The 21,030-nt window shown below is 39.2% G+C and overlaps 1 long non-coding RNA gene across 1 annotated transcript; it reads left to right on the forward strand.

Moving 5' to 3' along the window:
- Positions 1 to 6,791: 6,791 nt before the first annotated feature.
- Positions 6,792 to 14,058, forward strand: LOC129620039 (uncharacterized). Its single transcript, XR_008698348.1, has 3 exons — positions 6,792 to 6,874; positions 7,829 to 7,946; positions 13,975 to 14,058. It is a non-coding gene; the product is annotated as an uncharacterized LOC129620039 (long non-coding RNA).
- The last annotated feature ends 6,972 nt before the right edge of the window (positions 14,059 to 21,030 follow it).

Below are 21,030 nucleotides of genomic sequence, written 5' to 3' on the forward strand. Positions count from 1 at the left end.
CTCCATGAGAAGACAGAGTGGCTTCTGGAATTCCCCATCCTTTCATGCCATCACCCTTGGGACTTCCCAGTCCTTTCTTCTCAGCACTGACCAAGGTAACTGCATCCTGTTCTAGATTCTCAGGGTCTCCCCCTGTGTTTCCCCAGGCCTAGGCTAGGGGTGGTGTGGTGGGGAGGGCGAGACGGGAGAGGCAGCAATGAGAACGCCCACATCTCTCCATTCTGTTCTACACTGTTACCAACACCCTCAGATCCGTCTCCTGCTACAGCTGCCAGCCCTCCCCTTTCTACCAGCATGAGGTTGTGAGGATTCAACACCAAACACAGTCCTTCAGCTCTGTAAATCCCCTTCCTCCTCCTCCCTATTGAGGACCCCACCCCACCCCATCCCACCTACCAAGCTTTAAATAGAAACAGCTCCGAATTCACTGACCTAAGTCATTCTTTGAAAATGGAGGTGAACTTTTTCTCAGTCCTTTAAGTTCTGGGACTGAGATTTTAGTTTGAATTAGTCTTTCTTGGATTGAGAAAATTAAAAGAAAAAAGACAAAAAGAAAAAAGAAGAAGTAGAAGAGAATTATTTCAAGTAATATCTGTAAGGAACAGTATGTGCCTTTTGCTTTTTGAATTGAAAAAATAAGACTCAGCGAAAATGGCAAGGCTGGGCTGATTCCCCGGAAAGAACCTGGCTAGCCTGGCCACAGCTAACCCACCCACACATGCTTTGGCTCCTTTGACAGTCCCCTGTTCCAGGATTTTTTACTTCTCTCTTGGCTGCTGTCTCTTAGCATATTGTTCTTGCAATATCTCTAAAAAACCATCAAACTAACTAAACATGTAAGACCACCTTTTCACCCACCAACCTCCTGGTTCTAAAAACCCTTCCACCACCACGGCAGCCCTTTTCCTTCTTAGCTAAGCTGCATGAAAACACCATCTCCATCTCTTTACCTTTCATTTACTCCTCAACCCATTGCAATTTATCCGTTAAACAAATGTTATAGATCACTTTATATTTTCTGGGACTAAAGGGAAGAAGGTGACAAAGAGTCTTATTCCATAAAAACAAGTTTTTACTGAGATGCCAACAAGCTTCATTCCCAAATCCAATGGGTCCTTCTCAGTAGTTAACCTGGTTGGCAAACTCTGTAGCATTTAATGGTTTTAACAAAAGTTCAACTCCTCCGCCTGGCATTATGCTGGGTGGTGGAGACACAAAGAAATATAATTGCTTGAGTGACCTTTGAGTGCGGTCGCTTGCATTTCAGAGGGTACAGCCCCAGGAGCCTGTGGCTTATCACATCATAGTATGTGTTAATGTAGCAAATAGTTAAAAACATGAGCTGTAGAACCACACTTCCTGGCTGCAAAGCTCTGCTTAGGCAACTGATTGAGTCTTCTCAAAGCTCAGTTTCTACATCTGTAAAATGAAGATAATAATACCAATCTCATCAGGGTTTTGTGAGAACTAAATGAGATAATGCAAGTAAACTCAGTGCTTGGCACTGGGTGAACACATGATTACTATATTAACTGTTATAATTATGGTTCCAAGCCCTGAGAGAGTTTTATGTAAAGTGCCATGACAGAAAAAAATGGGAGGTATTTGGCCCGTTTCTCCCATTGGGAGAAATCAAGGAAGGCTTCCTGGAGGAAGTGATGGTTAAACTGAGTCTTGAAGGCTGAGTTAAAGGAAGCCAGGTGAATTGAAATAAGAAGGACACTTCCAGCAGAGAGGATGACAGAAGCCAAAACACAGAGATAAGAATCTGCACAGGATGTATTGAAAATAAGGCCAAAAGGAGAGGCAGGAACTGAAGCTTAATAGAAAGGTTGGGTCGTGAGGTGATGAGTGGTCACTGAAGTACTTAAAGCAGGAGAATGGCCTGGTCCAGTGTATCTTTCAGTGCAGTACAAAGGATGATTTGAGCCAGTCTAGAACACAAGTTGAAGAAGGAAATGGCAACCCACTCCAGTGTTCTTGCCTGGAGAATCCCAGGGACGGGGGAGCCTGGTGGGCTGCCGTCTATGGGGTGGCACAGAGTCGGACACGACTGATGCGACTTAGCAGCAGCAGCAGGACACAAGTAACTGGATGAGTCAGGAGTCGTTGATTAGAAAAGAAATGATAAGGGCCAAAAAAGAAGAGTAGCAGTACAGGTGAAAAGGGGGAATGAGTCAGCAAATCACTCTATCAGGCAGCTCTCAAGTCTACAGCCTTTTCTCCATCTGAGAAACATGATTTTCTTGTCTTTTATCTGATTTCTTCAAGCCAAGCCCTAAATAGCCTTGACCCTTTAATCCATTCTTACTGAAACCATGGCATTTTTTGAAATGCAAAAGCTGATCTTGTCCCAGCTTTAAATGCTTCAATGGTTTCCCCACTATGGCAGCAGTGGCTTTCAAACCTGTTTGGTAAGGGTGGGTGTGCTGTAAGAAAATCCCGTAGAGTCCCTGGTGGTCTAGCGGTAGGACGCCGCACTTTCACTGCCATGACCCGGGTTCAACCCCTGGCTGGGGAACTGGGGTCCCACAAGCTGCAGGCGCAGCTGAGAGAGAAAAAAGGAGAGAAGAAAATCCTGTGCACATACATGTATATAATAATGTAGAGAGATATAACTGAAACAATTGATCTACCTCCAAACTTACTCTTTTCACATGAAATGCCCTGACATTTTCTATTCTAATGTATTCATTTAAAATGCTTATTAAATGATGCAACCTACTGACGATTCATGACCCACTAACAGGTGACACACAAATTGATGAACACTCATCTAAATGGTAAAGTCTAAACTCCTTGGCCTGGGATACCAATTCCCCTAAGATCTGGATTCTCCTTTGCCATCATGTCCCCAGGGCATCCAGTTCTTCCACCATGTCATTCAAAATTTGCAGATGTCTTAAAGACTGGTTTCTTAAGTCTTTAACTGTATACAAACTCTTCCCTCCAACCCATCTTGTCCATCTGGGTCAGCCTTGCTAAGTGTCACACACTTGGGACAGTTGGCTATTGTCTGACTTCTCACCACCCCTTGACCCACTAGGGTATTTATTTGTTCAAATGGAAACACCCATTCACTCTGGTTTATGCGTCTGTTTCTCCTACTAGAATGTGAGTTTCACAAGGAGAAAGACACTGTTTTCTCATTTATTCATTAATGTAGCATTTACAAAGTTTCTTTTGTGTGTTCCTTCTTCCTAAGCCCATCCCCCTCCCCATTTCCTGTCGGCCTTGACTTTGAGCTGAAGCTTCCAAGGAAAGAGGCTCACTATTATGCCCCAGAGCACGGATCCCAACATATAGTAAGTTATAAAGGAATATTTCTTTGTTGGCTTAAAGCCTGATACCATTTAAGGCACAGTAAAGAAAAAATAAGAAGCAATTGTCTTTAAGAATCAACAGGGAAATTAACAGCTGTAAAACAGTGCTAAAGCTAGCTGTCATCATTAGGGACAACTAGGACACAACTGACCGCAAATGCACACACACACAGGACTCAGTGGACATGAGTTTGAGTAAACTCTGGGAGTTGGTGGTGGACAGGGAGGCCTGGCGTGCTGCAGTCCATGGGGTCGCAAGAGTTGGACACAACTGAGCGACTGAACTGGATGGGTTAGAATACATCCTGGGGAAAGACAGCCTTGATTAGAGGAGTGAGCACTGTGTACAGAGGGCATCCTGGGGAGGCACATCTTCTACGTGCGTTTCTAAGCCCAGGGGACCTTTTTAAAAAATTTAGGTTCACCAGTGATTTTTAACAATTTAATATTTTATTTTCAAGCTCTCTGTGTCTGGGTGAAGGTCAGGGAAAACTGAATGAAGCATGAAAAGAATGGGGCCTTAGCGGTCTGAGGGCATTGGATAGGAGGGCAGGAGGTGACCGGGGGGTGGGGCAGACGCAGGAGGGGGCACTGGGAGGGGTTATCCCTGAGGATAATGTCGAGTGGAAGTGCCATCTGCATCTGCTGTTGGAATGCTACTTTATCATCCTTGAGATCCATCTCTTTCCCTACCCCAAATGTAATATAGTGTCAGAGATTTATTATTGCATACAACGGTTAAATTCCTTAATAATCTAGGTACGGTGGTGGTTTAGTCCCTAAGTCGTGTCTGATTCTTGCTACCCCATGGATAGTAGCCCACCAGGCTCCTCTGTCCATGGATTTCCCAGGCAAGAATATTGGAGTGGGTTGCCATTTACTTCTCCAGGGTATCTTCCCGACCCAGGGATTTAACCCACGTCTCCTGCACTGGCAGATGGATTCTTCATTGGTGAGTCACCTGTTATTCTGGAGTGAAACAGTCAGTTTATAAGTTATTTGGGTTTTCTCACAATTTACTGAACAGAAAAAACATTTAAAATATAAAAATGGTTTTCTACAGAAATGAATGAACTGATTTAGGAGAAAAGGATTCCCATTCTAGCTCTGCAATCATGTGAGCAAGTTACTTAATTTCACTGCCCTTATCTGTGAAATGAAGAGCTTGGCGCGGGTAAGCCCCACAGTGCCTTTCAGCCACATCACAGATTCAAGGCCATTTCTTCATTGGGTTCTGCTACGACAGTCTGGAACTCCTACTTCTACAGTGTGCTGTGCTTAGCCTGTTGAATGAACAAATGATCAAGTGACATTTGTTTTTACCCACTACATTTTCTCTCTGCTTGCCAATCAAGTCCCATTCATCCACAACTGTATTACCTCCATTAGATAAACTGGGAAAAAAAAGACAAAAAAAAAAAAACCCAACCTCACAGGGCTCTTAAAATAATCTTATGGTCTTAAGGGCAGTTGTTAGAGAATCCATTTAAATTGCAATGATACAGACTGAATGAAAGTCTCATTATTTGAACAGTGTACATTCCTTAATTAAATTGCAAGTGCTAAATGAAAGGGAGGATGATTAACATCCAAAATGGGGGCTTATTACTACTCCCTGATGTTCCTGCTTCTTCCTCGAATCTTCTTATAAAAGAAATTGCACAGTACAGTCAGTTTCAATTTTATGCAAAAACAGTTTTCCTCCAAATGATGCTTGTGCTGCATTGGTAATGGTTTCTATTTCAGTATTCTATTTTTTCCCTCACTTCATGTTTTATAAAGAAAATGCTAAGATTTAACTGTTCCCTGAAAACAAGAAGGGAGTCAAAGCTAATAAATAGATATTTAGTAAGTCTCTTACTATGTTCAAGAATTTTGTGAGGTACTGAAACTGTGGGAGATGGGCGAAGGGATTCAGAATGAATTGCAGATGTTTGAAAGTCCTATGAAAACTGCTGAAATCTGAAAACTCACTGCGACCTCAGGACAACTGAGACAGAGGAAAATAATCATTAATATAAATCTGTGTAAGTGGAGAAGGAGAAAAAGACATTTTTTTTCAGGACAGATGAATTCTGGGGATGTGAAAAAAACTAATAATAATATTAAAACAAAGAATTAGAATCGGAGAGAGTCCAGCGAACATTATCCCTAGAGATCCCACCCTTTCCAGAAATGCTGTTATCTGCCAAAGGACAGCAATACTTTGCATCATCAGCTGAAGTGTTGTTGAAGGAAAAATAAGTCAATGAGAAAGGAGTATATAATCTAGAAATACATATTAATGCATTATAGTAATATGGTCCTCATTAAACTCAAAAGGAAATAGCAAACTTTTTAGCTTTATGGGGAGAGCATCATATATAATTTTCAGGCAAAGACAACTGTTTAAAATCTCATGCCTCTAGCCACGGTGATTGGTCCAAGAGTTGGCACGTGACCTAATCAGCACCGATCAGAATCCTTCTCTGCAATCTTTTCATACAGAAACTTGGGAGGTAGAGTTTTCTTCTTTTTGGATAGCAGATGCTAGGGACGGAGGAGCCTGGTAGGCTGCAGTCCGTGGGGTCGCAAAGAGTCGGACACGACTGAGCGACTTCACTTGCACTTTCATGCATTGAAGAAGGAAATGGCAACCCACTCCAGTGTTCTTGCCTGGAGAATCTCAGGGACATGGGAGCCTGTTGGGCTGCCGTCTATTGGGTCGCACAGAGTCAGACATGACTGAAGCGACTTAGCAGCAGCGGCAGCAGCAGCAGGGAAGTGTCTTGAGGAAATACCAGCAGCCTATCTCTTGTCACATGAAAAAGCCTGAGATAATAATCCACCTAGTGAGAGGCAGAACTGAGAAGCAGAGACACATCACACCCAGATTTCAGATAAAGTAAGCAGTTTTTAAAAAAATTTTGTTTACTTTTATTGTAATTAGATGCAAGGAATATAATTCCCTGGGAAAAGAAAGTTGCTTTTAGGTAGATATAATTCAAAATATTTCACCAGTTGAACATCAGGGACACAGAGCACAGGATATTGTCTGTAGGACCCAGGCAGGTTTGTCTGGGGCTCCTACTGTTCCAATTTCACTTCTTTGCTTTTAGATTGTAGAGAGTTCTTGAAGAGTCCTTTGGGGCAGGCAAGAACAGCTGGGTTGGTTGGAGGGAGAAAACACTCAGAAGGCTCTGGATAGTGGCTACACTAACCCTTATAGAAATATTTCAGTACTTCAGAATCAGTATGTCTTGACAATGTATATCAACTGAGCATCAGCCCTTGTTTGGGGAAAGAGAAGATGGAATTCAGGTTATTCTCTGTGCAAATGACAGAGCAGACTATATGATGAAGATTGTATATAGCATAAAAACTGTCCAATTGCTTGAACTCAAATTGTTCTTACAGTTTGGATTTTATGGTCTTTATTTATATCCGAAATCAATAATGACCAAAATTTCATTTCTTTCCATAATCCAGCTATCTCTCAACCCTCCACCAAGTACCAGAAGATAATAAAAAGTGTTAAATCATTTGACTGGCCATGTCCAGGATTAAATAAGGTAAATAGTTTCATTTCATGAAGAAATATAGGGCAAATACTTGGTCTGGTAGCTCAGATGGTAAAGAATCAGCCTGCAATGTGGGAGACCTGGGTTCGATCCCTGGCTTGGGAAGATCTCCTGGAGAAGGGCATGGCAACCCACTCTAGTATTCTTGCCTGGAGAATCCCCATGGACAGAGGAGCCCGGCGGGCTACAGTCCATGGGGTTGCAAAGAGTCAGACACGACTGAGCAACTAAGCACACATTCTGATATAAAAGAAATTAATTCTAATTAATCAAAAAATAGGAAAGAATCTTTCAAAAAGGTGAAATAAAAATTTTAAAATGGATTTTGGTGGGTACTTTGGGTAATAAATCCACCAAAACAAAACAAAAATTCAGAGTATATGAAAACAAGGAATTTGAATTCTAGGCTTGCCTCTAGTGAATTGAGTATTAAGGAAACACTGTTCACTGAAATAAGAACTGTGGTCAGCAGACAGTGAGCTCAATAGAACATTTTCTCTCCTCAGTCCCATAGGGAATGTTCTTTAGGAACCCAGGAGTCATAGGTTAAGTGGTGATTAAACACTATTGCAGCAGCCTACTCATTTCCCTTTCTCTTTTGCCTCTTTCCAACTTACCTTACACTTTCCTGCTGGTGTCTTCTTCCTAAAACATAGTGTTGATTATATTACTTCCTTACATAGTACCTTCAATGACTTTTTATTTTCTACTGAATAAGTACCAAGTCACTTTGTTTAGCTATTACCTGGACTCTCTCCATGCTCTGGCCCAAGTAACATTTACTGTCTGATTCCCCATGATTCGCCTACCTTTCTGCCATGTACCAGCCAAAACAGATGATTTGATCTTCAGATCCTTCATTTTTTGACTGTTGAGCTTCTGGATTCTCATATGTTCTTGTCAATAGGAGTGACTTTTATTTTTCATCTCTTCTCAATTTTGCAGGGTCAAATCTTACCCAAACTTGAAAACCTGGCTCTAAAACCATCTTCATGAAGGCTCATTACAACTCCATGAAGTATCTTCCTCCTTGAACCCCACATTTTTACTTCAAACTTCTCATGTGAGTCGGTATACTGTATGGCACCACGATTCATGCACTCTTTAAAGATTCCAGCTACTATTTATTTTCATGGATGATTACCATGAGGTATATTCCTCTCTTGGGATTATGAGAAATACAGAATTTTTCACCATAATATCACACAAGAAGGGTTAGGAGAGAATAACATGTCATGGGTATATGAACTAGGAGGACTTCATTTATACTCAGAATTCCCCTGAGGGTTCAGTCTCTAAGACTGATTCTTTGCCAGTTGCCATTCCTTTTTCTAAGAGACTGCAGGAGACCTTGAGAACTACTCTAAAACTTCTAACAGGTCCTTGGACCAGTGATTTCCACAACATTTATTTGATTTTGACATTTATTTGACTTAGGGAGTGATAAATGATTTACTTATAATTTTACCAAGTGCTTTTTATTCATAGGCTTTAATATTTTTACTTATCACTGTCTTCTCATTATAGCTGTTGCCTGCCTAGTCATTTTCCTCCAGAAACATATAAGAGCCAGCATGAAAAGGTGTGGGGTTGGTGTGCTCGGTTCATTTTCCTAGGAATCCTCAACTCTGTTCTTGATCATTTTGCTCTCCCAGGTGAAGAGTTTCTCCCAGTCTCAGTCTTCCAGAGGCCTCATTCAGTCTTCCAGAGGCCTTTCTCTGTTGAAAGACATCTGTACCCTGCAGAGGATATTTTCTATTATCATTTTATTACCTATATCTTATTCATGACTGTCTTGAGGGCACATAGAAATGTCTTAGTATTTGTAGATGAATATATGGGTAAAGGGGTGAATAGATGCCTTATAGCAGCAACTTAAGTTCTTAACTTGTGTCATTTACTCAATGGTAAATTTTTTAAGAATAAAGATTTCACTTTAGAGATCTGTTTCACTTGTCACCCCAAGCAGAGTCTTGCGTGCATCAAGTTCGGCAAATATTTGCTGTATTAGTTGCTAAGTAACTATCTGTCACCCTGTGGGGTCTGAATGAAATAGTGGATCCAGTTTTTGGAAATTTCACAGTCTCAGTTTCTATTCCAGCTTCCTTGAGTTGAGGCCATAATCATACTTTTATGATCTCGATCCAACTTTTTCATCCATGTATCCATTCACAGCTTTAGCTTTTGTCAATTTTGATGTTTTTCTCACTGTCTTAATACTGTTAGAAGATCTGATTTCAAGTGTTGTTTCTTGGACTTAATAAGTGAGATTTTGAGCAGCTAATAAACTTTTGAGTATTTTCCCATCCATTAAGAGGTAATGATCATACTTATCTAAAAAGTGGTAAGAATTAAAAGACAACAAATGATAGTAACAGGAAGGCAGGTGAGCCCTCTGTGAGTATGTGAAATGAGTATACATGTATCAGTTCAGTTCAGTTCAGTCACTTAGCCCTGTCTGACTCTTTGTAACTCCATGAACCACAGCACACCAGGCTTCCCTGTCCATCATCTACTCCCAGAGTTTGTTCAAACTCATGTGCATTGAGACAGTGATGCCATCCAACCATCTCATCCTCTGTTGTCCCCTTCTCCTCCTGCCTTCAATCTTTCCCAGCATCAGGGTCTTTTCCAATAACTTAGTTCTTCACATCAGGTGGCCAAAGTATTAGAGCTTTACCTTCAGCATCGGCCCTTCCAATGAATATTCAGGGTTGATTTCTTTTAGGATTGACTGGTTTGATGTTCTTGCTGTTCAAGGGACTCTCAAGAGTCTTTTCCAACACCACAGTTCAAAAACATCCGTTTTTCAGCACTCAGCTTTCTTTATGATCCACCTCTCACATCCATACATGACTACTGGAAAAACCAGACCTTTGACGAGATGGACCTTTGTTGGTAAAGTAATGTCTATGCTTTTTAATATGCTGTTTGGGCTTCCTTGGTGGCTCAGAGGGTAAAGTGTCTGCCTGCAATGCAGGAGACCCAGGATCAATCCCTGGATCGGAAAGATCCTTGGAGAAGGAAATGACAACCCAATCTGATACTCTTGCCTGGAAAATCCCATGGACAGACAAGCCTGGTAGGCTACAATCCATGGGGTCACAAAGAGTCAGACATGACTGAATGACTTCACTTTCACTTTTTTTTAGGTTGATCATAGCTTTTTTTTAGGTTGATCATAGCTTTTCTTCCAAGGAGCAAGTGTCTTTTAATTTCATGGCTGCAGTCACCATTTGCAGTGATTTTGGAGACCCTTAAAATCTCTCACTGTTTCCATTGTTTTCCCATCTATTTGCCATGAAGCGATAGGACCAGATGCCATGATCTTTGGTTTTTGAATGTTGAGTTTTAAGCCAGCTTTTTCACTCTTCTCTTTCACTTTCATCAAGAGCCTCTTTAGTTCCTCTTCACTTTCTGCCATAAAGGTTGTGTCATCTTCATATCTGAGGTTATTGATATTTCTCTCTGCAATCTTAATTCCAGCTTGTGCTTCATCCAGCCCAGCATTTTGCATGATGTACTCTGCATATAAGTTAAATAAGCATAGTGACAGTATACAGCCTTAATGTATTCCTTTCCCTATTTGGAACCAGTCTGTTGTTCCATGTCAGTTGCTTCCTGACCTGCATACAGATTTCTCAGGAGGCAGGTAAGGTAGTCTGGTATTCCCATCTCTTTAAGAATTTTCCAGTTTGTGTGATCCACACAAAGGCTTTGGTGTAGTCAATGAAGCAGCAGTAGATGTTTTTCTGGAACTCTGTTGCTTTTTCTGTGATCCAACAGATGTTGGCAATTTGATCTCTGGTTCCTCTGCCTTTTCTAAATTCAGCTTGAACATCTGGAAGCTCTCGGTTCATATACTGTTGAAGCCTAACTTGGATAATTTTGAGCATTACTTTGCTATCATGTGAGATGAGTGCAATTGTGCAGTAGTTTGAACATTCTTTGGCATTGCCTTTCTTTGGGATTAGAATGAAAACTGTCCTTTTCCAGTCCTGTGGCCACTGTTGAGTTTTCCAAATTTGCTGGCATATTGACTGTAGCACTTTCACAGCATCATCTTTGAGGATTTGAAATAGCTCAGCTGGAATTCCATCACCTCCACTAGCTTTGTTTGTAGTGATGGTTCCTAAGGCCCACTTGACTTTGCTCTCCACAAATCCTGAACAGCATCTTTCATTCTGTGAAGTGCCCAAATGATGCTTTTTTCTTTGGTTCTAGGCATTAAATGAGTCTCTTCCTTACAGCTCTTTTATTATTCTTTGGAATTTTATTTGCTCTTATAACTGTTCTTTCTGGACTTTGCTGTGGTTCATTAAATAATATTTCTAATTTGTGGACCATTGTATTAAGCTTAAACATCCTAGCTACATATTCTTCCTCTGAGTAAAGCTTCTCACATGGTTCTAATTTTGCAAAATATAAAGCTGATGCTTTTCAGAAGTTATCCAACCATTCTGTAACAGATCAGGACTTGGAGAAGGTTAGGGAACTTATAGACTTAAATAGCAGAGTTTTTCTTACCAAACTAGGTAACATCTCTCAGCCAAATGGCTTTAACAATGTACAATTTCCACAAATTTTTCTATGAGAGTGTAGCCAGAAAACAAATTCTATTCTATATAGATAAGCATAGAATACAGAATTTTTTAAAAGGCTATTTTTGAAATGCACAAATGGCATTATAATGTTGTAATGCCTAATGCAACTGTCTGCATCTCTCAATACTATTGATGGAATCTTATGAGAATAACTTCAACGCTAGGAGGTGACTTAGAAATCAGCCTGCAAAACAGATATTTAATGTGTGCCCTGTGTACCCAACCCTGATGCCAACATGCAAGCCATTCTCATTAAAGACTTCTCCCTCGAGTTTTACATTCCTTGATGTACACTTCATAGAATTTCTTGCTATAATTATTTTTCCTACTCTTCAGCAACTTTGGCTGAGATATGGAGCCAGTATAGAATATAATTACAATATAATAATCATCGCTTACCACTGGAGATGAATATAATGGATTTTCTCATTTAAAATGAGACACCTTTTAACTCTAATCATTAGTTCTTAGACAGAAATTATGCCTGTTTAAAGTCCCTATGTCTAGCTATCTTGAAGGATATTGTATGTATTCTGATAGTGGTTAACATAATCTTGTTTCTGTTCTCATTTATTTCATTCAATTAAATGCAATTATATTAATTCAAAAGAATGTAGGCTTTGAAATATTTTAAAAAGGAATTTCTAAAAGAGTATTATTTTAATTGAGCTGAAGAGAAATCATAAATCTTAGAATTGAATATACTTTTCACTACTATTTTTCACCTTTTAAAATCTCCATGTTGCTCTTAATTGTTTTCGCTCATATTCCTGGAAATGAAGATGTTTTTAACAGACATATTTAAAATTTTCCAGATTTTACATGTGGTGAAAAAAATATTTTTAGTCCTTGACTAGAAGAAAAGTTTATTCATTTGGTATTTGAAGTTACTCTAAAACTTAAGTGTAATTGACATTAATTTTCTAGTTAACCCGGGTTTTCAGACCTTATTTCAGAATTCTACATATACTAGCCTGGTAAAGAAAGCATCATCTCAGAACAGTGATTAAATGACTAATTTTGGTTACTGCATATAAATGAGCAAGAAGAAAAATATTAACTGTTCTTTCTAAAGTCAGTTTTCATAGAATTTCTTGCTTTCCTCTCAAAGACTAGATTTCTAAGGGGAAAAAAATGCTATCAAATACACTAAAATTCAAATGATTATTCGAGAGGTTGTTTTTGTTTGTTTTTATTGAATTTTTGGTGCCCTATATTAACAGTGAGTATGTAAAATGTCATGATTTGTGAGTGAGGTAATATCTGAGGTTACAGAACCTGAGTTTGATGTTTTTTCCCCAGTCTAGATTCATAAATGTTCAGCATTCATTCAAGTAAAAACTCTATTTCAGTAAAAATGATGTCAAATTTCCACCAATGTTTCCATCAATAATGTCTCAATACACTAAAACCAGTTTTCTATTACTGAAGAACTATTGTGTCCCAGGGACTGTGCAGTTATCACCTCTTATGCCTAACGCCCCAGAAAGACAACATCATCCCTATTTTATGTATATATATATAAAATACTAAGGCTCAGAGAGGCCACTTGACTTGCCTAAAGTCACAGAGCAAGTAAGATGCAGAATCAGGTCCGTCGTTTTTCAGAATCCTATCTACTCATTTTTGCTGCCTTGCCACAGAATGTACTATACCACCACCACAAATATACAAACACCTTTTTATCCTAGTATTTGTCATATACAGTATGTTTGGCATAATTAAATTATTTTCAGCAAAAGTTCTTTGAGCTTACTCAAATTTATTGAGAAACAAACAGAAACAACATTACCATAACTACATATGATGATGGTATATTAGAGAGGTGTTTATTAATTCTGGAGCTCCCCCTCTGTTTCTTCAGAGGAAAATCCAATAATGTGATTTTTTCCCCATTGGCCATAATCAATTGAACGAAAACTAGTCTAAAATGAAACATCTTAACCAGGGCGTAAAACAAAATATCTTTGCAGTCAGTTTTACAAATTGGTTAAGAGGTGTTCCCAACTATTTTATGATGAAAAATAGTTTTTGGTTCATCCTCCAAGGTCCCTTAACAAAGAGGAGAATGTGTGTGCAGGGTTGCCATGGGAGAGCCTCCATGAACCATAAGGAAAACTGCTCTAAGCCTGAAACTGGCCAAAACAAAAGAATCCATACAATCACAGCTCTGGTGCTTGGGAGTCCTGAATACTTCTCCCCTCATACCAGAAGTGCTTGGAATCTTGATAATTTTTGCTTTCTGTTTTCTTTTCTACGCGCTTAATAATTTTCCTTAGTCTATGTCTCATCATTAAAAAAGACCAAGTCAACCCTAGAAAATCATAGGCAGGAAACCACATTTATATTCCACCACTCCTAAACCATCACTCACAATATTCAGTGTTGGTATAGCTATAGCAACAGATGTTAAAATGCGCATTGTAACTACAAAGGCTCTTTTAATGTCAGTTTAATTTAAACCTTAACCACAGATTTTTTCCACAGATACAGCGAGAAACCACAAGGATCCTCTGGTCTTAATGCTCCTTCCACATACTGCAATAAAAATTCTTGTTTTGGAAACAGCAACCTTCTGAATCATCCGTCATGACCCACTGTGTCTGCCATGGTCAAACCACATGTTCTGTACATCAGCCTTCTCGGGGCCCAAGGGGAAAAAACCTGTGCGCCTTCCCCACCCATTGTTTTCACTGGGGAGTTTTGGCTACACATCTCTAAAAACGACAAGTGTATTAAAATTGCAAAGTACTTTTAAAAAATACTTTAGAGAATGGCAATGAATTTAAACAGTATTTACTGAGTCTTTACTATGGACCAGCTAGTATGTTCCTGAGGGGAATAAACAAATACATAATTGAATAAACATTCACCATTCAGGAAGTATACAGTTTAGAAGAGTGTTGTTTACTAGAAATATAATGTGAACCACATTAGTATCAATAATCTAAAATGTTCCACTAACTGCATTAAAAAAAGGAAAATGAAAGAGGAAATTAATTTCAATAATATAATTATTTGGCTTCCCAGGTGGCACTGGTGGTAAAGAAGAGAAGCGGGTTTGATCCCTGGGTCAGGAAGAACCCCTGGAGGAGGGCATAGCAACCCACTCCAGTATTCTTGCCTGGAGAATCCCACTGAGAGAGAAGCCTGGCAGGCTACAGCCCATGGAGTCACAAAGAGTCAGACATGACTGAACCGACTGACCATGAACATGTAATTATTTAACCCAACATAATCAAATATTATCATTTCAAAATGTAGTCAATATGAAGTTATCAATGAAGTATTTTATGTTCTTTCTTTATTTATTTATTTCATAAAAGTCTTTAACCTCTGGTATGTACGTCAGCTTATTCTCAATTCAGACTAGTCAGTCACATTTCAGGTGTTTGATAACCCCATGGAGCTAGTAGCTATCATATCAGACCCTAGAAGTGTCGTACTTGAAAGAGATAAGGAGCTAAATGGCTTCAATACAAGTTCATCTGGTTTAGGGAGAGGAGGAACCTTTCCGTGGAAGAGATGGCTATTGAAATTGGTCCTCGAGATAATGCTTATGAATTGGAGAGATGAAGAGTGTAGTTCACACTTCAGAAACTGCAGAAGCACTAACTTTGGGGAAGGAAAATTGCAGGGAATGGCAGCTCTGTTCAACCAATGGAGTTTCTCGTTGTGCTCAGAATAATGACGCAGCTACACAAAACGTTAAGGAAGTCTGTGAGGCTCTATTGCTTTTTTTGTTTTTTTTTTTTTTTTCACTTTATTCCACAAACTTGCCCCTACTTTCAGACTCTCTACTCCAGCCGCTCAGCCTATACACCTCTTCTCGTAGATTCCTCACTTCTTCTCACCTAGGTCTTTATATAAGTAGTGCCCTACCTGGAAGTTCTTTGGTTTGGCTCATCACTGCTTCTAGCACCTTACAAATTGCTCAGAGAATCAGTCCTCAGTAAATATATTTGAATGACCAAATGAACAATTGCAGGGAACATGAAGAATAAGAAAGAGGAGGAGGAGGAAGGGGAAGAAGGACAGAGGAAGGGGAGAGGGAGTAGGAGGAGGCGGATTAGAAGAAAGGCAAGTGGGAAAGAGAGTTAAGGTGGCGCTGGTGGTAAGGAACCACCTGCCGTTGCAGGAGACATAAGAGAAGACTCAGGTTTGATCCCTGGAGAAGGGAACGACAACCCACTCCAGTATTCTTGCTTGGAGAATCCCACGGACAAAGGAGCCTGGCAAGCTCATGGGGTTGCAGAGTTGGACACGACTGAGTGACTTAGCGCACACACAAGTGGGAAAGCGTGGTGACATGCTGCTGAGGACCTTGGGTTTAAGGGTTTGTAATAAATTCTGGAGCAAGCCAGTTTCACACCTGCTTCTTGCATGTGAGATGTTTCTCTGCAGCTCAACCATGTGTGGGATAGTTTGTGGAGTGAAGAGAGCTAGGCAGGGTAGAGCCCTGTGAGGAGTCTTTGGAAAGAGCTCAGATGAGAATTCATCGGGCTCTGTGCTGAAGGAGAGTTGGTGGGTGTGTGCATTGGTTACAAATTACACCAAGAGAGCAAATCATTTCACAAATCATGCTCTTAGAGGTGATAAGAGCTTTTGCCATTTTACAGATGAGGAAAGCAAGACTCAGACAAGTTAAATTCTTTTCCTTTAATGAAACCATGGGGTTCATTACTGTGCACAAATGAATTTCATTATGAAAATAAAGCCCAGGAATAGATTACATGTTGTAAGAGAATGGATTATTTTATGTTAAATTAAATAGATATAGAAAGTGGATAAAAGAATGAAAAGGATTCAGAATTCATCTAAATTATGAAAGAAATGACTTTTAAAAGTTTCTGACACTAGACATTGCTGGCCTTAAAACCCTGAAGCTGATAACATATTCAGTCTAGGATTCTGATTTTAGCAGTCACTTAAATATTTCCATTTTCTAAGAATGTTAGAAGTGGTACTAATACATCTTCACAATGATTGAAATGTCAAAGGGTTCCTATTTGAAAGAATTAAAAATGACCCAAAGAGGAAAATTAATGGTAGCACCATGATCACAGAAGCTTGTTCTCTAAGTCACATGTCATTTTTATAATTAGATAACTTGCTTGCTTCTAGGTTGTGTTTTCAGTTCAACTCCATGTTTTTTGTCTGAATGTCTCAGAAGATGGTAAGAAGAGGGAAGGAATATTTTTAATATTTAAAGAATTCAGCTCTGGCAATCTGTACTTTAGGATCTAGGCAAGACAAGATGACTCATCCTTTGCCAGTTTCCAGTAAGGTATGAAAGTCTCGCTATTTCATTGAGAATGATTTGTAATTTTTTAAACTCCTAAGCAATTTTTATAACTAAATAAGAAAACATTATAAAGGAGTAGTAGATACAATGTTTCATGAGACTTTTCTGGTCGCACTGTCCTTGCATGGCAGAAATTTTACATTAGAGGCATACAAGAGTATTAGGAGGTCTGTGTTTACTTATTTGTCAAAATATCCTAAAAAAAATCAACTAGGCTCTGTGGTTGATACTGCAAAGCATAAACAACCTTGACTGGATAGACGTTTCACTTTATAGCCAGGTGTTTTGGTATTTTGTAGATCAAACTTTGAAATCAAACCTTTAAACCTCAAAATTTGATAGTATTTACTTGAATAAAAGCCTGTATTTTAATAAAAAAAGAACCAGAAGTCAAATTACTCACTGAGAGACTACAATTAGACTTGGACTCCCCATTGATTATCTTCGTAAGTTAGAAAAATAAATAGTATAAAACCAAACTTACAGAAGCATGGATATTAAGGTGATTTATGAGGACACAAGAGACATAAATCAGATATAATTATCTGATTTTTCAAAAATGAATCCTATTCACCTCCTCAAATGGTCTCATAATTCTTTGATGATGCACGGTAGAGAAGTGCTTATGTCAAACTGAAAAATGGAGGAGAAAGATAAATGGTAGGTCCAAGTAACAATTAGAGATGCCAATATTCTTCCTAAAGATTTCTTTCACTGAATATATGCTTTTCCCAGAAGGCATTAGGGGAATGCAAGGCAACCAGTTCTTGGGAACTTAGCAACACATGTTTAAAAAAAAACCTCTACTTTCGTATCCACTGCTGATGATCATATAGAAGAGTCAGGTCTTTCTGAATCTTCTTCCAAAGAGGTGGTCTGTGCTTGAAGCTCAGACCCTGAGCAAAAACAAGCAAGAAATCCGTACTTCTGAGGCCTCTCCCAGCCTCTTTTCTCTCAGGGCTTCCTTCTTCCCACTTCCCATCTTTACTTTTCTCCAGCACATTTCCCATCTAATATAGTGTGTTTTACTTTTGAAAAATTGTGATGAAATATACATAACCTTTACCATATTAACTATTTCAAAGTGTGCAGTTCATTCACATTGTGGTGTGACCACCACCATCCATCTTCAGACCAGTCTTCCTAAACTGAAAGGCTGTACCTGTTAAATAGTAACTCCTCATCCCTCTTTGGAGAAGGAAATGGCATCCCACCCCAGTACTCTTGCCTGGAAAATCCCATGGATGGAGGAGCCTGGTAGGCTGCAGTCCATGGGGTCGCTAACAGTCGGACACGACTGAGCGACTTCACTTTCACTTTTCACTTTCATGCATTGGAGAAGGAAATGGCAACCCACTCCAGTGTTCTTGCCTGGAGAATCCCAGGGACAGGGGAGCCTGGTGGGCTGCCGTCTGTGGGGTCACACAGAGTCGGACACAACTGAAGTGACTTAGCAGCAACAGCATCCCTCTTTCCTCTCCTCGCTCCTGGTAACCACCATTCTACTTTTGGTCTCTATGACTTTGAGTACTCTAGGCACCTTGTAACAGAGGAATCACATAGTTGTTTGTGACTGAAATGTTTTACTTCATAAATTTTGTTTATTGACTAGCTTCACTTCGTGAGCATGTAAGTAAGCATCTAGGTGAGGAATTTCTTTCTGTATTATTCTCTGCTTTATTTCCAGTGCCTAGAAAGTCCCTGGGACCTAGGAGATTCAGAATAAATGTTTGTATGAATGAACGGCACTGATGGCATGCTACTAAAATGGTGTGAGAATCAGTTGAACAGAGGACCACTGAGCACCTCTACATGTTGGACATGGTGGATATAACAGAGATAAAGCCATTGGGCTGGCCTCAAAGAGCTTGAATGTGTGTTAGAGTCAGTTGATTGAAAGATAATCATACCATAGTGAAATCAGTCCATAATTGAGCAAAGTTCACTGCCAAAAAAACAGACATGACGTTCTCCTAATCTTGGAGGATCATGGAAAAGACCTTCAAGGGTTACCTTTAAACTCCACCCTTGGGACTTCCCTGGTGGTCTAGTAGCTAAGTCTCTGCACCTCCACTGCAGGGGGCACAGGTTCAATCCCTGGCTGGGCAACTAAGATTTTATATGCCTGCTGTATAGCCAAACTGAAAGAAAAAAAAACGAAAGGAATAAATCACATCCAGGGAAATGAATGAGAGTTGGCCAGGTGAAGAGTGTGGAGTTCAAAAGAACATTCTAAGGAAAGGGAACCATGATGACAGGGGATCTTGCCTTTTCTGAGCCTTGAACCCTTCTGACAATCTGGTGAAGCCTTGAGGTCCCTTTCCTAGAATAAGTTTTTAATGAATAAAGTAAAATCTATAGGATTACAAAGGCAATTGATTGTATTAAACTGCAGGTAGCAAAATTTTTAAAATATTTCAGTACTATATACTCAGCACTATATGTGATTCTTTCTTGCTGTATTAGGTACCAAGGTTTAGATGAGAGAGAATAACAACTATAAGTTTCTTTGTAATGATAATCATACATAATATATTGTAGTACCTTCAACAGTTGCCATGTGATATGAAAAATATCTGTGATTTCTATTAGTGATAAAATTACAGGTCCTAATAATACTACTGCCATTTATTGGTTACATTCATAATTGGAGGAAATACTAAAGTTCAATTAGTTTGGTGAAAATAAATGTAAGTTTTGTCCATCCAAGTTTCTGGATTCCATCCAGAGACATCTCTCTCTGTGAACCCAGATGATGAGCCCCAGGATTGATGGTGAGATATATAGATGGAAAAAATTAAGTTATTCAACATGCTTGGAGAATGAGATTTGTGGATGAGGAAGGAGAAGGAAAAAGAGAAAGAAACCTGAGCTAGGGAAGAGGCAGTGCAGATGTTCAGAAAGTAAGGAAAGTGGGAGCTAGAGCTATTTAGAAAATAGAATTGACCAAAAAAAAAAAAAAAAAAAAAAAAACCCAAACCAAAGAATCTGACAAATATTAGCATGAAAATAAAGAACTCCACTTCCATTATCTGAAGTTCCTGCAGTAATAGATGATGAGTATAAAATGCCCAGTGAAAAACCACAGCAGTTGCTAGAGAAGTGATGTGATATAATGGAAAGAGGATCTCAAATGTCACCAATTGATGTGGACCTTCTTATCTGTGTGACCATTGGAAAGTTCCTTAATCTTTCTGATGCCCAGAATCCTTGTTGGTAAAGAAAAGCTAAGGACACCTACCTGCATTGCTGAACTATTAGACACAGGGAGAAAGAAATCATTGAACATTTTCTAAATTAAGTGCTATAAAAATGCTACCTGTGCTTGTAAATATAATCAATCACTAAAGGGTAATTATTATAAGTCAGAATTTAAGAGTTGAAGAGGCATTTGAAGAAAGTAACCCATGCAGTTTCTAACATCTGGTTAAGTGTTATGGACCTCATGAAGCTGAGTAGGAAAAAAGTGTAGGATTTAGCTGAGTGTGGGTAAGGGTGAGGGATGGGCAACAATAAGACTTCTCAGATAGAAGAATGGTAAGACTGACAAGATGGAGGCCTAGGGTCTGTCTTCCTGAAATAACAGAGGTGATGAGTTATGCCAAGGAGTAAAGGGTATAAGGTATTAGGGATGCTGAATGTGTCCCAAATGTGGAGGACTTAAACCATCCAAAGTGGTCAGCTGACATTGTAGTAAAACCTATACAAAAATATGGTTCCTAATATTATTTTATGCTTCTGCTTCATAAGCCAACTAACAAAGATTTCCAATCTGGAAAAAAGATTTCCAATTTGGAAATAGTGTCTAGATATGTCTGTTTATTCTAGTTTCAGAGAAAGAATTAGGCCATTTCCTTCTGACAGGGTTTTGAAGCCTCTGGTAGCTTTGCGATTAGCAAAGCTATGACTTTATTTTTGCCCTGTGGTAGGTGGGGATGAATAATGTAATTTAAACTAAAGCATATTAGCATCAGCTATTCTCAAGAGGGCCCAAATACCTCAGTTCTTCACAAAATGAAATACTTCTTTGAATTAAAAAAAAAAAAAAGTACATCAAGAAAACTAAACTACAACAGTAGATATCTGAAAGGATTTATTGCCACAAAGAAGGAACTCAGCTTCTAAGGCCAAGTTTGCTATTCTCTACAAGACTCTGGAGAAGTTCTGTCCTCTTTCACTGCCTTTTTTCCTCAAGAAAATCTCCACTGTAATCTGACTAAAGTGCAGAGATTTCTTAA

Source organism: Bubalus kerabau, chromosome 9 (assembly GCF_029407905.1).
Source record: "Bubalus kerabau isolate K-KA32 ecotype Philippines breed swamp buffalo chromosome 9, PCC_UOA_SB_1v2, whole genome shotgun sequence".
Classification (NCBI taxonomy): domain Eukaryota; kingdom Metazoa; phylum Chordata; class Mammalia; order Artiodactyla; family Bovidae; genus Bubalus; species Bubalus kerabau.